Below are 18,330 nucleotides of genomic sequence, written 5' to 3' on the forward strand. Positions count from 1 at the left end.
AAAAATGCATTATGAAGAAGAAAAGCACCTGCTATTAGTAGCATTGGTGCTATCGTTAGCATCAAGCTACATCTGACAATTTATGAAATTATTAGTACACTTTTACTCAAAACTCACTTTAAACCCCGATCGAGTGTTTATAATAACTTCCTTTAGCGATCAGGGGTGGAGTTTACTGTTGTAAAAATATGTTATTTGTAGCCTTTTTCATCGCTGCACAAGTTAGCATTTCCGATGTACATTTTCGATTTTTTTTATAAAAACGCCCCAGATCTCAAGAAATTCTCATACCAAGCTTTACTATCGTAATCGCGGGTTTATTATTCGGATATTTTGTGTGTACAGAGGTGTTTCAGTGTTGTTTTGGCCAGATAACTACCAGGAAGTGTGCAGGAAGCATGTGACACGATGGGGCGGTGTCCAGATATGAAACTCTAAGATTGACGTTTGAAAGCCCCAATCAGAGTCTGAGTCACACACCGCACGAGCTGTGACTACTGCACGCACACACAGATCGCTGGGAGAGACTGTTTATCATCTGATCGCGTAAATCCGTGGAAAATGAATAGAAATGACGATTCTGTCTGAAGAAATATGAAGTAAACATCAGTAAATATATCCATATATCTCCGCAGATATGCATCTTTGGTCTGTAAATCCTTATTGACGCTGTTCAGTGAGTCTATGTGAACACAAATAAACCGCTCTTGACGTGACTGAATATGAGTGAGTTGTGAATTTCTATTCAAAATGTGGCATAATACGGATTTATTATTTTGCACTCCTGACATAAATCACTAAATATCTGTCACTGCAACAATGTTTTATCAAAATATTGGTCAAATATCGAAGCTTGAGTCTTTAAACTTTCCATTGATGCACAGTTTGTCCAGATGAAGTAAGACAGTGATGTTTAATGTGCTGTGAAAGTGAAACAATAATAAACTGGGGCCGTCAGCGATGTTTGCACGCAAAGGGGTTTAAAGGCAGTTCATCATTGAATTCAGTGATGTCATCTCTGTTCAGTTTAAATAGTGTCTGTGCATTTATTTGCAATCAAGTCAACGATATCGCTGTAGATGAAGTCACCCCAGCTAAGCAAGCCAGAGGCAACAGCGGCAAGTAACCGAAACTCCATCAGTGACAGAATGGAGAAAAAAACCTTGGGAACAACCAGGCTCATTTGGGGGGCCAGTTCTCCTCTGACCAGATGAAACCAGCAGTTCAACTCCAGGCTCCAGCAAAGTCAGATTGTGCAGAAGAATCATATGTTTCCTTTGGTCTGGATACGTACTGGATCCATGTGACTGCAGTGACCCTCTGATCTGGATACAGACTGGATCTGGTGGCTACGTTGACCTCGGAATAAGAGAGAAACAGACTAATATTAGCATAGATGCCATTCTTCTAATGACGCAGCAAGTACATCGGGTGTTATGGGAAGTGTACCCGGTTCTGGTTTACCTAATTAATTCAGCCTAAAAATCCTTTAATGGATTTGGATATTAAAAGCATTTTAGTATGTTATGTGTAAACCAGGTTAAATAGATGGGTCTTTAATCTAGATTGTCTGCCTCCCGGACAATGTTAGGTAGGTTATTCCAGAGTTTAGGCACCAAATAGGCAGTGTTAATTTTAACAGCAAATTCGGATTTAGTCTTAGTCTTAGTCTTTTGAATAACACACCATTTAGTTTTAGTCACATTTTAGTCATCTGAAATGTTTTAGTCTTAGTCTAGTTTTAGTCGACTAAATATCAATAATAGTTTTAGTCTTAGTCTAGTCTTAAGTCTTTTAGTCTTAGTCTGGTTTTTTTTAGTAGAACAAAGTCAACTTAGTTGACTTGACTAAATGTTTCCATCAGTCTGTTATGGAATGGTATTTATAAAATAAACATAAGGCCTGCTCTCAATGAAAAATATACATGCTCTCTGAAAAAGATATGCATTCATCCTGAATGATATACAATGCATATGACATTCTTTCAAGATGAAGTACAGTATTATTGAAATAGACAAACACCTATATTATATTTGTATTGTATGTTCATTCTATTTCTTTATTTGTGCTATTTACACAAAGTTTACATTTTTTTAAGTTTGTTTTTGTTCATTTAAAATAGCACTGCATAGTCTACACTGTAAAATAAAATACACAATCAAACCAAAATGTATTCAGACACCTTCAACGTTTCTTACAATATCACAGTTTATTTGCTGTAGTTTAGAAATTGGTAATAAAATATGACAATAACTCAGGGGTTAAACTGTGTCAGAACAACAAATTCATTTTGATAATGTCTGATGCAATGCTTAATTTGGTTCAGTCTGTGGTGTGAAAAGGTTGCATTAGCAATTAAAGAAAGAAACACTTAAGCAAAACATGCTCAGGTCCCTAATAATTTTTTTATTATTATTATTTTTTAGTCACTAGTAAAACAATATAATCTATTCTATCTGATTTTTGGATTGACTTTGGATAAATTCTTGTTAAAACTACAAAGTAATTCAATCAAGAGCAGTGAGTGATTTACTTTCATTTTCATACATTAAAGACACTGACAGCAGAGCTAGTAAATTAGGCGCGGTCACTTTAAGAGACAAATGCATCCATTATAAAGATACGCATCCGATTTCTTTCCAACTCTTTACTTTCACTGAAGACATAACTACAGACTTTTTCGAACACACCTTCCAAGACGGGTATTTCGACATATTTAGTATGTATTTGTTGTCGGTACAAAAGCAATTAGACTTTGAGACGCGTCTCTGCTTGCTCCCTGAACACCAGAACACCGCGCTGCTGAATTGAGCTCTTTCACTTTTCGCTCTTTTTCTTATGTTTATTTAAAATGTGATTTGTATTTGTTCGTTCAGGTGCAGGAGGACGCAAACGTCCTGAAGGAGAGCTTGGTTCAGTGTTGCGCGAGTAACCAGCTGCTCAGTTCAACTTTCCCGCATCGCGGGACTGAAGCCAACTTGGTGTGTTGAATGCTCGGAGCACGTTCTAAAACGTATTCTTAAAATACACATTTCTGTTTTAATAAATGCTCATATTAAAACATAGCATTACACATAAGTAGGTACAAAAATAATCAGTGATACATTTACGACCCCATAAAAATTTGGGTCGCAATGGCATTTCAAAAGGTCGCAGTGTAGTTCCCTGTGTAAACAACTTAACTGTTATGAAAACGTCCTCGAAACTATGCGAATTTCTGCAAACTCATCTTTGTTCTCTTTTCTGTGTAACTGCTGCTGTGTTTGTTTAGCTGTTGCGCTTGCATTTGCCCCAGCTTTTTAAAATGGCTCAGCTGCTTCTGCATAGATCAACCTACCCTCAAAGATTCGCTCTGATTGGATCTCTTCTCCATTCGTCCCTCCCATGTTTTTTCGTCTCATTTTTATTCGTTGACTAAAGTGTCAGTTATATTTTGTCACTTTTTTTGTCATCATATCTGACTTTTTATTTAGTTTTTATTTCGTTTTCATCCGTGAAAAAGGTTAGTTGACGTATATTTTTCGTCATAGTCTTCGTCAACGAAATTAACACTGCAAATAGGAAAAGGATCTGCCGCCCGCAGTTGATTTTGATATTCTAGGTATTATCAAATTGCCTGAGTCAAATTGCCTGAGTTTGAGAACATAGTGGACGTAGAGGATTATAATGTAAAAAGAGCTCACTCAAATACTGAGGTGCTAAACCATTCAGGGCTTTATAAGTAATAAGCAATATTTTCATATGTTTGATACACACTAAAAAATGTTGGGTTAAAAATAACCCGACCTGTAACCCAAATATGGGTTGGTATAGCACCTTCCCATCTATGGGTTATTTCAACCCAACCCATTGGGTTAAAATCCTGTTGGGTTAAAAGTTACCCAACAGTTGAGTTAATTATTTATATTAATTAAGATCAGTATTTTTTATGAAAAATGACTTAATACAACCATATTTTGAAACTACTTTGTTGTAAATTACAGATTTTATTTTTATATGCAAATAACACATTTACAAATATATTTTAAAATATTTTATTTAAATGTACAAGAATGTGTAAAAATTAGGGCCGGGACTCGATTAAAAAAATTAATCTAATTAATTAGAGGCTTTGTAATTAATTAATCAAAATTAATCGCATTTTAATCGCATATAAATATTTGACCTGGGAACAGTGAGAAGTAATTTTTTTTCACATGGATTTATAGTATACCATTGAATAATGACTGACTACATAAGCTTAAGCAACAAAATATTGTTTATTTTTGTTCAGCCAAGTCTAGCAGACCAGTGCAATTTTTGCCATGAAGTGTAGCAATAGCATATTTAGAAACAATTTAGAAATAGTACATTTCAGAAATTCAGGAAGCTTATAGGTGCTGGAACCTTCTGTAAAGTGATTTTTAAGTAAAACACAATACTGTCAATTACATTCAGAACATTGGAAACACTGACTATTAGAAAACATCTCTCTGTTGCTTCAGAGGCCATAACATACTAAGTCCAACTCTCAATAACCTTGGCCAAAAGAATAAAGAGTTCAACATAAACTGTTGCACCAACAAAATAATACATAGTTCAACATAAAGTGTAAAGTCCACGCTAGCTGATACTTGAGACTCGATGTGCTGCGGTGATATGCGAACGCTAGTTGGTGCTCCAGTATAATCGGTCCGCCGAAACTCATCCAATTTTTTGGGATTTTTTTTTCCTGTAATTAATTAATCTTAGTTAACGCGTTATTTTTTGTATAATTAATCTCAATTAACGCGTTAAAGTCCCGGCCCTAGTAAAAATACAACTGACATTTTCAAGATGTACAAATGTGTCAATTCATATTCATATCAAAACACACAAATACAGTTCACAGCTGTGGCCTAATGTTTAGAGAGTTGGACCTGTAACCCGAAGGGTGGGTTAAATGCAGAGCACCAATTCCGAATATGGGTTACCATACTTGGCAAATATTACGACTTTCAAATAAAATGAACCTAACATACAATAATAAAACAAAAAATAATCATAAAATCAAGTAATAATAATAAAAATATACCAGCTGCTGGACCTACTGATGATCAATAAAATAAAAAAGTATTTTACAGATTATTAAATACAACGTTTTTAAGGAGGAGACAGTGTGCTGAAGAAACTATTAAAGACTGTGTGTTCCAAAAACTCTCAAATGGGAGCAGAGGGCTTTGGGTACACTGTAAAAAAAAAAATCGTAAAATAACGGTAAAATGTCTGGCAGCAAAGTTGCCAACCACTTACCGTCAAATTACAGTAAAAAACCTTCAATAATTTTACGGAAAAATTATGTTTTTTGAATACGGATATGTACCGTAAACAATTTTTGTATTTTTACAGTCAAACTGCTGTAGAAAGGAAAAAAAATCTCATAAAAAAAATCTCTGTTGAATGTTAAACGAATGTATAAATCTGTATAAAAACTTAAAAATATTGCAGAAATACCTTAAAATTACATAATAAAAACAAAGACTTCTGTTTTAATACAGTATTATTTGGTATATTTTTAAGATAATCCAATCCATCTACAAGAACTCCTTGTCAAAGCAAAGACTTTTCTTTGTAAAACATACAGAAAATGTTGTATAATTACCTTACCAATACCAGTATATTGATTGATTTAAAATTTTATTTTATGTCATTATTCAATCTATTTATAGTAAATTCCTGTTAAATATTGGTTATATCCTGTACAAAAAAAAATAAGATCTTGTGATATTAAGTTTAAGAAACATATTTTTAACTGTTATTGCTTTATATAAACATTATTTGACGGTAATAACAAGCAACTCTCCAATATTTCTACATATTTTTACCATTTAAATACTGGGGTTTACTTTATATAAACATTACTTGACATTAATTACAAGTAACTCTCCAATATTTCTAAATATTATTACCATTTAAATACGGTAGTTTATTTTATATAAACATTATTTGACAGTAATTTCAAGTAACTCTACAATATTTTTTTAATACTATTACCATTTAAATACGGTGGTTTACTTTATATAAACATTATTTGACAGTAATAACAAGTAACTCTCCAATATTTCTAAATACCATTACCATTTAAATACGGTAGTTTACTTTATATAAAAATTATTTGACAGTAATTTCAAGTAACTCTACAATATTTCTTAATCCTATTACCATTTAAATACGGTAGTTTACTTTATATAAACATTATTTGACAGTAATTACAAGTAACTCTCCAATATTTCTACATATTTGTACCATTTAAATATGGGGGTTTACTTTATACAAACATTACTTGTAGTAATTACAAGCAACCCTCCAATATTTCTACATATTTGTACCTTAAATGAATTGGGCTTTACCTTATAAAAACATTTTTATTATGGTAATTATAAGCAACTTCCCAATATATCTATATATCTACATACGTTTACAATTAATATATGGGGGTTTACCTTATATAACCAACACCTGACAGTAATTATAAACACATCTCCGATAACTTTACATGCTTTTACCATTAATGTACAAGGGTTTACTTTATATAAACAATATATTATAGTGATTAAAGGCAACTTTCCAATATATCAACATGACATATACTCAATGTATGGGTTCACTTTAGATAAACATTAATAGACAGTAATTACAAGCAATTATCCATTATATGTAAAAATACACGTTTATTTTATGTAAACAATATTTGACAGCAATTACAAGCAACTGTCCAATATATGTACATACTTTTTCCATTACGGCATGGGGTTTACTTTATATAACCACTGTTTGACAGTAATAATAAGCAACTCTGATTTATAGACACCTTCGTTATAAGTGCATGAGACTAACCTTATATGAACATAATTTGACGGTAATAACAAGCAACTCCAATATATCTACAGACTTTTCTTAATAGTGCATGGGATTCACTTAATATAAACATTATTTGACAGCAATTACAAGCAACATTACAGTTTATGTCCACACATTCCATATTAGTATATGGTGTTTTGAATGTACACAAACTGGAAGGTCTATGTTAAGTGCATTTGCATCAACAACTTTTTCACTAAATACATACATACATTTTTCTGACATTTTACAGCAATGTCCCATCCATTCAGTGCAGATCCCCATTTGAGATGTATATTTCCCCTCGAAAGAAAAATGTTAAGTCATGTGAGTGATTCCTTTCAGAGTGAACACGGTGAATCTGACTGCAGTAGATGTGAAAGATATGAATAAAAGTGATGTTAATTCAGCCAGCGCACATACCTTTATAAACTTAAGATTGAGCCACTGTAGTCACTTGGACTATATTAACGATGGCTTTAATACATTTTCTGGGCCAGCATATAGAAGTCTATGGAGGATTGATCCAGCTCTCAGATTTAATCAAAAATATCTAAATTTGTGTTCCGAAGATGAGAGAAGGTCTTACGGGGTTGGAACAACATGAGGGTGAGTAATTACTGAAAGAATTTTCATTTTTGGGTGAACTAACCCTTTAATGGCTTGAACACTTCAATTTAAGTTCAAATGTCTAATCAAATCGTACTATTACTGTACATAATGGCATGTCCCAGTGTTTCTTACACCTCAAGCGGTAGTTCTAATGGTGCGTTCACACCAGACGTGAATAGAGCGTCTGGCGCGAGTGATTTCAATGTTCAAAGTCGGGCGAAATTCACGAGTCGAAAAATCTGAACTTTGGCAAAATTTCGCGCCTCGTTAAACAATCAGGAGCTTACTCTAGTAGTGACGTGATTACGACGTAGCAAATCCGAAACAACAATGGAGGACAAACTTATCATCGCTGTATGTGCATACCCGGAGCTGTATGATACTTCTTCATACTTTTACAGAAACAGGAATAAAAAGGATCTTGCTTGTATATATAACATTAGATTAAATGAATAAAGACCAAAGATTAGATTTACCCCAAATGAGTTATATTTTATCTTGAACCACTAAAGAGACATCAGAGCCAGCGGCACATGTCAGAAGGTCTAGCCGAGGGGAAACAGCCCTAAGCGGATACATGATCACTGAGCTGCCGCTGATCGTGTGGAGCTCGTCTCCGAAATCGGAGAAACACATTTTTAAATAGACGCTGTCTTTATAAATAAACCACATATTTGAGTTTAAAACAACTACATTCTCGCCTGAAATACTTTTAAAACTAAATTTCATGACACGATAACAGTAATATTTTGAAAATTATCCAAATAAAATGGTGGTTGAAAATGCTGCGTGAACTCAACCGGCAGAAGCCCCCCCCATGACGTGAATTCGCATCTGTTGTGAAGTTCATTTCACGCGCGAATGAAGTGTCTAAACTCAAAATGTTCAAGCATCCAACTACGCGCGAATAGCACGATATAGGGCCGTTACATAGTCAACGCGAGCAAGCAATGCGAGCGACTCGCTCCCTTTCATAGTCTAAACAGTGGACGCAAGTGTCACGGGCGATGCGCGTATGCAATACACCGCTCACGCTACGGGGTAGTAGAGTCGGGTGATATTAGTAGAGTCGGGTCATGTGATATTCAGATCACAATGACAACTGAAGAGGAGTGCATTTTATTGCTGATTTTACATCGGCGGCAACAAAGGCAGCGCAGAGATAGGCGGTGGTATGTTATACGTATAAGCTCGCATAATTTTTCCTCTTCAACAGCCATTGTATTCAAACTTTCTTCTTCTGTAAACATAATATACTTGAATTAATGTACAATACTTGCAATGTCGCCCACACCGACAACGCATAGTATTGCGTGCATCGGCGCGTCGCGTATCAAAAACTAGGACGACACATTTGGCTACGCACCGACGCATAATGCGCCGTAGTGTATGTCGTATGCTACGCACGTAGGCGACGCCGTCGTGAGCATTTATACTTCTGCATATGTCTGTTTTGCTCTGCAGTTACACCGCCGAAACGTTAGTTGACAAGAGGCGGGTTCCACTGTGTTTACATTACTCGATCCTTGCAGGCTTCTACGAACAATGGCGACTGAATTCGCTGCCATCTGGCAGTCTTTGTAATCTCCCGAAGAAGAGTCATTCAGATGGCTGTATTTCCTCACTTTTTCAATAATCGCTCGGTCACTTGGTCCATTTCCATGTTGGCTCTTCACTGAATTTCGGAATTTAAAAATGGCGGGCGGTCCAGAGTGCGGAAGATCATTCCGGTAATGCGTAGGAGGAAACGTGATACTACCAAGCCGACCAATCACAGATCTTGCAGTCCGCGTCATTGCGACGGGTAGTTACATTTTTGAGGAGGTGTGCGTCAGGGTATGGTGAAGGGTACGACGTATGGTACACGTCAATGCGTATGCTACGCCGTACCTACTACGCGCACCCGACGCAGAAGTATAAATTGGCCTTTATTCGCACAAGTCGCGTCTGGTGTGAATGCACAGTAACTCCTTTCTGAACTGCAAGTTATGTAATTAGCATTAATGAAATATGAATGTGACCGAGCTGGGGTCTCAAATGTTACACATTTTCAGAAATTAAGATGGACAGACTTTTCCCCTTTTAATGAGATAAGTGTGTAAAAACGGTACATCACTCGCATCGGAATAAAAAAAGTCAAAAGAATCAAAAATCGGCCTACGTAGAAATGCAATGCAATAACGTTAAAATAATAATCTACTTCATATCCTTGGAATTATTTAAACAAAAACATTCACTGCAGAGATGTTCTGTAAAAACAACTATTGTACAAAAAATATATACTGTATTTTCTTATATACTATTTAGGATGGATAGTGTGCACATTGGGATGCAGGCTTGTTCCCCTAAATTTGATCTTACATCTGAAAAATACAGCAGTGATGTGGATATTAATCATTTTAAAATATTAGCTTTATGTGGGTCTTTTCCAGGAGTATGACGTGTTGATGAAGACTTAGACATGTTTTTTATATTTGTTTTAGTTAAATTAAATGTTATATTAATTAAAGGTGCTCTAAGTGATGTCACACGTTTTTTAGGCCAAAACATTTTTTGTCACATCCAGCAAACATCTCCTCACTATCCGCTAGCTGCCTGTCCCCTGAACACACTGTAAAAAAACGCGGTCTTTCTAGACACCACAGGCTCCACAAACAACAAGAAAAACAAACTGGGCTCACCCGCACCACGAAACATAACAAACTGTTCCAGCCAATAAGTACCAAGAAAGATTTGGGGGTGGGGTTTGGGGGATTAGTGCGAGGAGGAGGAGGGAGGATCTAGCTAGCCTCCGTTTTGTTTGACAATAATTCGAACGTCAACAAGAAGTTACGACTCCCGGCATCGCTTAGAGCACCTTTAAGTACCTGTCTTTACATTCTGAGTAATGCTGAAAGGTTTTAACTTAAATCAAGAGACAGCTGTATGTGGGTCGCAGGTGTGTGTGTCGCATTGAACATTACGTCGCGGCAGTTGTGTGTGGCCTTGCTATGACGACCATCTGCATCGAGGGGTACTATCTCTGGGTATGATCTGCAATGGAAAATGGAGCACGACCAAAGCTGATACTGGTAATGGAAAAACGCCATAAAAGTCACCCAGTAAATCATTGTTTTAAAGTACTGTTCATGCTCAACATCTAGAAAATGCACATAGGCTTAAAACACGGTCAAGTCCTTCAGTCAAAAGCAATAGAAGCTAAGTTCTTTCCAGTAACAAACAAACAAGTTCATATATAATCATTATTAATATACAGATGTGAATGTTCATTTGGCAGATTGATATTCACCCACGTCCTTTCAGAATTCCAATGATGGCTATGATCCTCTGTAGTGGCTCTCACCAGGCCTTGATCTGAAAAATAGATCAGATGTTTCATTCTTGTAAAAATTCCAACATATAAGTGGTGGCCACATTGATTTGTTTTCAATTTACACACAATGGCAACCCTCACAGCATCGCCAGAGCAGAGCCATTAGGTTGCCGCTTAACAATAATTGCAGTTTGGAGCTTGAATGAAAATTGAGCATGAACAAACTTTGCCTCTATTAATGCTTCTAATGCAGAAACATTAAGGGGTTAAGTATTAAAAGGGTTCAAGGTGCTCTGTAAATGTGATCAACAAAATCTTAAAACCACTTGTAAAACGGACTGCTATCAAGTGTGATTTTGGCACAAACCTTTGGCAAAAGACTGAGTTTAATTATTCTGACTCGCAGTACAATTACTGAATTTAGAGATGGGTCATGATTTTTGAATTTTCATTCATTGTCAAATGGAATAGTTTGTTATTTTTGCCGAGTTTATAAAGTAGGGCTGTGCAATTAATCGAAATCATAATAAAATCACGATTTGAGCGAGCGCAATTTCTAAATCGCTTTATAGCACGATTTTCCGCGGTCCCGACCTCCTGCAGTATGCTATCCGATCCATTCAGAATGCAGCGCACCTAAGTGGAGTGCGAGAACAAAACAGACTGGGCATAAGCCTAATGCCAGGTTCACACACTCTGTCTGTGATGCATATTTTTTCCGAAGATGTGAACGGAAAATGTTAGATATGGAAAGGTGCAAAAATAATTAATATCTAGCATATGAGCATAGAGAGAGTTGTGAGTGCACAGGATACAGTTTTAGCGAGAGGAGACACATTTTAAGTGCGCACACTCTCTCTGGGCGAAAGCAGCGTGTATCGGAGCACTCGCGTCTGGTTTTGTGACAGAGCAAAAGAAATCTCCGTGCGAGCAGAGAGATTCGCGCTCGAGCATTATTTTAATGTGCTTTCGCGTTACAATAATGCACTCTCGCTGCTGCTTCTGCACCGCATACACATACTGTATACGCACTGCAAACGGAGTACGTGTGAACCTGTATAATGTATAACAAATCTATTTCAACACCTGAAGCACCGCTACAATGAGCTCTATGATCAATGCATGGCAAAAAAACAAACCAAAAAAACCTTGGACATAGGTTTTATTTTATTTTTTTGCCGTATGTCTTTGTTTGACATCTTTACTTAGTTATTATTTTGACTTATTTTGTCTGTTCTAGAGGCATGTTACAACTTTTTGATAAATCTCTCATTGGTTTTCTTTTGGAAATATGTTTCAAATTTATACTGAATGCATTTATGACTGTAAAGCATGTCTGTGTGTGTCAAAATCGTGATTAAAATCAAAATCGCAAAATTTTTCAAAAAATCGTGATAGGTTTTTTTTGTCCATATCGCACAGCCCTATTATAAAGTAAAATAAAAAATAGAAAAGGTAAATAATCTTCACATGTATTAAACTGGAACCAACATATGTTTTATATGAGGAATTACTATTATCAAAATAGTTAATCCCTCCAATAAAAAAATAAAAGTCAAGTACTTTAGTTGAGTTTTATCATTTTTTTGAGAGAGATGCAAATGGTTTTGTCATTATGCTAAGCTATGCTAAAAGTGGGACCCCCCGACCCGAAGATTGGCTGGATGGATTCCAAAAAATATAATACTCAACTGTTTAACTCTGGGGGAGTTGTAAAATGAGCCTATTTCCAAGAAAAGTGGAGTATTTATGTTTTTTTCTTGTCATTTTAAGTTAAAATGGTCAAACGGTGTGCATGGGGGTACATGCAACTCCGACACTAGGTATCCCGAGAGGCTGGGTGACGGTGTGTATTTTTTTACCCTTTCCCAAGCCACATAACCGAGATAAGTCTGCTCTGGATAAAGTTATTCGGTAACTTAGACCACAGCACCAACTAAATGTTTCATCATCCCATGAAAAAGGAAAATGTATATTATCAGACTTATTACATAACAGCAATAAACCAGCTGGATTTCCATACAATCCTCACCTTGTGTTCATTGAGACCCATGTTCTCTGTGGGTTTCAGCTCCTCTGCAATCATCAGTCTCGCCTGCGAGCTCCTTTGCCACTTTCCTCTTAGCTTCCAGGGTACCAGCCTAACATGTTCTCAGCCATCTGGGTCACCAGCAAAGGAGAGTTTAACTTCACCCGGGCTATTCAGACTGTAGAGCAGGTTCAGAGGCTGGCTGTGGGAGAGCTGTCTGGTCTGTTGGTTCAGCCTTCACCACCTGGTCCTTGGTCTCTTGATCCTTGTCAAACTGAACACAGAATATGAACCATAACATGGGTGAGAAAGATGTGGTAAACCCCTTATAACGTCATATGGACAAATGTACAAACATTAAAATGGCACACATAATGTTAACTTACCTGTCCAAGTGGGTTTCTCTTCCAGAAAATGGCCCTAACGTTACTGTTAAGCTTGCTATTGAACAAAGCATTTGATTTGTTAGATAATGAATGTCTTTGCTTGAGCATTCTGTAGTATCTAAATATGAAATTCAGCGAAGTGGTGGGCGGTAAACTGGTTCATACAGAAAACCGGTGTATATTTTCGTTATGATATACAATATCATGTTAATCTTGAGTACCTATAGAGTAGTACTGCATCCTTAATAACTCCAAAAAGTATTTAGTTTTATTATATTCATAAGAGAAAGATAGTCTGTACCGATTTTTCCCGGAAAAACACGAGCGCCTGGAGGCGTGACGTGTGGGCGGAGCTAAAGAATCACGAGCGCCAGTTGCGTTGAGAGCGTTTGGAAGCTGTGACAGCTGTGAAGGCTGAAACTGAACGAGAGCAGCAGCAGCAAGGACTCGCTCCGAGCGGGGCTCGAACCCGGGTCTCCGATGGGAGGCGGATGCACTAACAAGGAGGTAGAGATATTTTAAGCAGTTTTACTCACCGCCTGTGGTTCCAACACACAATCGTGACCCTTTTTCGTTGGGATTGCATCATCCTTAAGAAATAAACAATACGCAAATTCGTCGTCAAACTGGGCTTTTTAGAAATGCAGGGGACAAACACTTGCACAACTCCGTTGATGCTCTGTAAAAATAAACTCCATCCACTGGTCCCTTAATGCTGTTTTTTCTTTGGTAATCTGTGCAGGGTTGTCTTGCCCTGGCAACCAAAAACACACTCCTTTTGTGACATTTCGCGACGCTCTCGCTCTGATCAATGATTGTCTGTGCACAGCCTCTCTCTGCTCTGCTATACGGGAGTGCGCGCTCTTCCGGGAGAAGTGCCCTTAAGACCAATATAAGGAAATTCCGCTCCATCTAACGTCACACAGAGCCATACTCGAAAAAAACTTTCCGAAACTTGTGACAAACCGGAAGGAGTATTTTTGGAACAGAAATACTCCTTCAAACGTACAACTTAATTTTTGAAACTTTGTCCATGTTTAGCATGGGAATCCAACTCTTTAACAGTGTAAAAAACTCAGTATGCATGAAATAGCATTTCACCCCCCCCTTTAATGTTTAATATACCGCGATACCAATGTATTTAATTACACAACGTTCGGAATGAATGTTACGCTGCTTCACACGACACTGTTTCAGACAGACCCTTTACCCGTCATTTACACTGCACACGCCAGCGGCGCATTTAAAAATACTAAGGGATTCAGCTTGTCTAATATAAATTTTTGGTCAAACCGCCCAGCACTAATTCAGCAACTTACTTGTCAAAACACTCACCCAGAAGTTGTTGAAGTAAGTTAACTAGTCCAATCTGTCAAAACCTATGGATAAAGAGGACATGAAATTTCATGTTAAATCGTTATTTTCACTCACGATGAGTCTGGTTCACTATAAAGGAGAACAAACTTAGTCAGCTGAGAAAGTTAAAATCTAGGCATGTGTATAACTAGGAGGTAAAGTTACGTTACACGCAGGTTACAGGTAAAATTTTTATCTACCAGTAATTTAACGTTACTTTAACGGTAGGAGCAACATAGCATTATAACGTTTCCTAGATTAATAGTATTCGTATCAAGCTAACGTTAATGTTAACTGACTGAATGTGCTACTGCTAACGTTAAGTTAAAAACGAGCTGCGACTGAGACAAGTCTTTGTCAGGTCCTAACTTAACATTACGTTAACTAAGTTAAACTATAGACTGTATAAAACAAGGTCCCAGCCTGCAACAGCCTTTTATTTAACGTTAACTTAACTGTTAGGTGTTTGCAAGAGGCAAAATATGTAACGTTAAGTTAACAGCTAACGTTATTAAATTAATGTTAGTCAACCACAGGTATTTAACGTTAACGTTATGATGGCTGATGCATGTTTCACATTCAGGGCTAATGTTAATAATGTTTTAACTTTATTAGGACCGGCATAATGTTACATTTGCTAAAGCTAGAAAGACTTTTATAAGGTTAATACATAACGTAACGTTACAAACGGCGAGTTTTAACGTTAGCCCTGCTGACTCGACAATGTTAATGTTAACTTACATATTAAAATTGTAAAAATGTATAAAAAAAAAGCTGCCGCACTTAACAAGCACATTTGACATTGTGAGGAAACATATACTGTAAATATGTATATTATTTATATGAAATTGATTTAAATTGTAAAAACTTTGCCATTATAACATTCACACAACATGAACTGAGTAATGTCATCTTTGAGACTGTTAGTTATTACATGATTAAAAATGTAAACATACACTTAAAGCATGGCAATCCCATCAGAGATGTGTATCATAGCAAGGGAAGCACAAAAAAGCCAATAGGTATCAAAATCAAATAACCCTAACCCCATCAAATAATTTTACCTGCAGCCCCATTTATCCTGTTATCTGAGGGTCTTTCCCTTAATGGTGTCCAGTGATTAAAGAAAGAACTGATGAAGGTGACATGAATCTCCCGTTTCAGTGCGCCACTTCAGCAGAAGAAAGACAAAAGGACAGAAAGTTACTCAGACTTTCTATCAGTAACAGTATGAAAATCATACTTAATACTATCCTAGTGTAGGTTTTCGAACAGTACGTGGGTAAAATTGACTTACGTTGGTGAATCATTTCTTTCACATCACATCTTTCTGTTGGGTGTCCTCCCCCGATAAAAATCTTATTCCAATGCTTGATCTAAAAAAAAGAAGAGTAAACAAATATCTTTTCAATATCGTTAATAAGTGTTTGAAGATGTTATGTAAACATACTTCTAAAGAATAAATGACGGTTTTATCACTTTATTCATTCCCACACTTTTTTACCTCTCATGCGTTTGAGTTTTAAACTAACGTTAGCTGACAACAGAAACACATAACGTTAACTTACCAACAACAAAACACAACAATATCAGATGGTACTAACACATGAAATACGTGCTAATATCGCTACGCTAATAGTGAAGCAGTACAAATACACACAGAGATAACTTATTTATCCTACGAGGTTGCAGTAACGTTAAGATGACAGTTACACGTGTCCCTAAACGTTAACGTTAGACTGTTAAGGACTGAAAAATGTTTTCTCACCTGATATCGCCAGTATTTACAGACCACGAACAACCCCTTCCTCTGTTCACATTCCAGCTTTTGTTCTTCATTGACATATCAACTAAAATTCGCTCAAAATGTAAGAATTCAACAGGCAGATATAAAATAATCCAGGTCTGACCGAGTCATCAACGCAAAGCAGCTGCTCCAACCTAGAGGACATATTTTCAAATTTAAAAATAGGCGCGCACAGAGCCGCTCTGGGCGCGCAGAGCCGCGCACATTCTCATTGGACGGTTTCCTGGAAAACAGACAGATAAACCAATCATGCTCAAAGTAAAACGGCGAAACAACCAATAACAATAGCAATAGTTTGCGCGAGTTAACATAGCTGTGTATTAAGTTTTATTTGCAGACTGCAGTCTGTATTATTATTTAATTAATTGGTCAAATGACATGACAGTGAATAAAAATTTAATAATGCAATGTAAACTGTTAGGCAAGCAGAACAATTGTAAATTCACACAAAATCACATAAGGCAAACGGTTTCTGCTGCACTGCTTTCTTGAGGGTGAAACTATTATTGTTAATAATGATAATAATTATATTTTAACATATACATTGAAGAGCTGTTATGATCCAAAACTCATTAAATGCTAATTAATTATCATAATAATATGTTAAAAGGCAGAAACACTTCTAAATCAACGTTGATTTTTTTTAACAAGATCTGTATGTTGAAACAACGTAATGTTTTCATTCAACGTTGATTTAGAAGTGTTTTTGTTAACCTTTTCAACCATGTAGCATTAAACGTTATTTCAGTGTTGAAACAACAACTGACATTATTTCAATCAAATTTCAACATTGAAGGTAGGTCATGTGCCGGCTGGGTAAATATATTAAATTACCTTTAGTGATATCTAAAGCACAGAGACTAGAAAAACAATTACGATGTTTGTTTACACGGTTGTGTAATGTTTCAACCATTTTAATGTCTACAATTCCTTCACCCCTAGTTTACCAAAGCTCAAGTTTATGCTACAAGAGCCTTGGTTGAACTGTTGAGCCCCAGAATAAATTCCTAGTCTTTCACACATTGCTCACCTATTGTAAATTAAAAATATATAGCACCCTATTTTAAAGCTTTATTCATAGTGTGGCTGTTTGTTCCCATCAACCGAGGCCTAATGATTTCACTGCAGTGAGGGCCTTGAATTTTGTTGAATATAGATTGATTTTGTGTCTTAATGCTTCAACGTTTTTAAAGTGGACATGTGTCAATATAGTCTATGGTCAATATATACTATAACAGAAAAACACTGTCAGGGCAGCATTTCAAACAGACAAAAAGGACCATGTCCTTAAAAGCCAAGTCAAAAGAGGATATATCAGCACACAAGATTCAAGAGTCCTTTCACACCAACAGGCAGACAGGCATTAGGAGGTTAGTGTCCAGCATTCTTGAGCCTGGTTGTCTTGCGGAAAAACTGTCCCAAAGCATGATGATCAGAGACTTGAGGCTGCAGCACCACTTGCCAGACAGCAGCAGCTCAAACAGTCCATGGGTGGGGGCTGAAAATTTTTGCCACTCCATTTTTTATGAATTTTTTACAGAACATTTCAGAATTGTAAACATTGAGTCAGTGCCTGACAGTAGAAACACTGTATATATGATGCATAAACAATCACTGACTATTGTTGATTTAAGAATTTTATATTAGACTTAAGCTGTGCAATAACTGTATATTTAGTTACACTGTGCAACAATACCTCCTTCTGTATTCATCCATCTTTCAAGGCAATATTTTAGATCTGTGTCTGTAGTATAACACACAGTAATTATTATGTTCAATTTTTATTTACAGCATATGTGCATGAAAGGTAGCCTACATAGCTGTTTTTTTTTTCATTTTTATTTTATGTATATATTTTTTATCTATCACTCTTGTATCTGCACTTGTTGAATCTTAAGCTGATGTGGCCAGCAAAGTTTATCTTTGCTTCTGAAAAATAATATTTCTTAATTGTATATTTCTGCATTGG

General features: G+C 36.3%; 1 long non-coding RNA gene across 2 annotated transcripts; it reads right to left on the minus strand.

The window, feature by feature from the left end:
* Window positions 1–1,299: 1,299 nt before the first annotated feature.
* Window positions 1,300–16,521, minus strand: LOC113114969 (uncharacterized). Of its 2 annotated transcripts, XR_003293817.1 has the most exons (7): window positions 16,323–16,521; window positions 15,852–15,930; window positions 15,619–15,725; window positions 14,534–14,577; window positions 12,816–13,086; window positions 10,760–10,824; window positions 1,300–1,359 (listed from the first exon to the last, which is right to left on the minus strand). It is a non-coding gene; the product is annotated as an uncharacterized LOC113114969 (long non-coding RNA). The 2 variants fall into 2 exon arrangements; XR_003293816.1 differs by lacking the exon at window positions 1,300–1,359 and having other exon boundaries at window positions 8,173–10,824; window positions 16,323–16,520.
* Window positions 16,522–18,330: the final 1,809 nt, after the last annotated feature.

Source organism: Carassius auratus, chromosome 2 (assembly GCF_003368295.1).
Source record: "Carassius auratus strain Wakin chromosome 2, ASM336829v1, whole genome shotgun sequence".
In the NCBI taxonomy this organism is placed as follows: domain Eukaryota; kingdom Metazoa; phylum Chordata; class Actinopteri; order Cypriniformes; family Cyprinidae; genus Carassius; species Carassius auratus.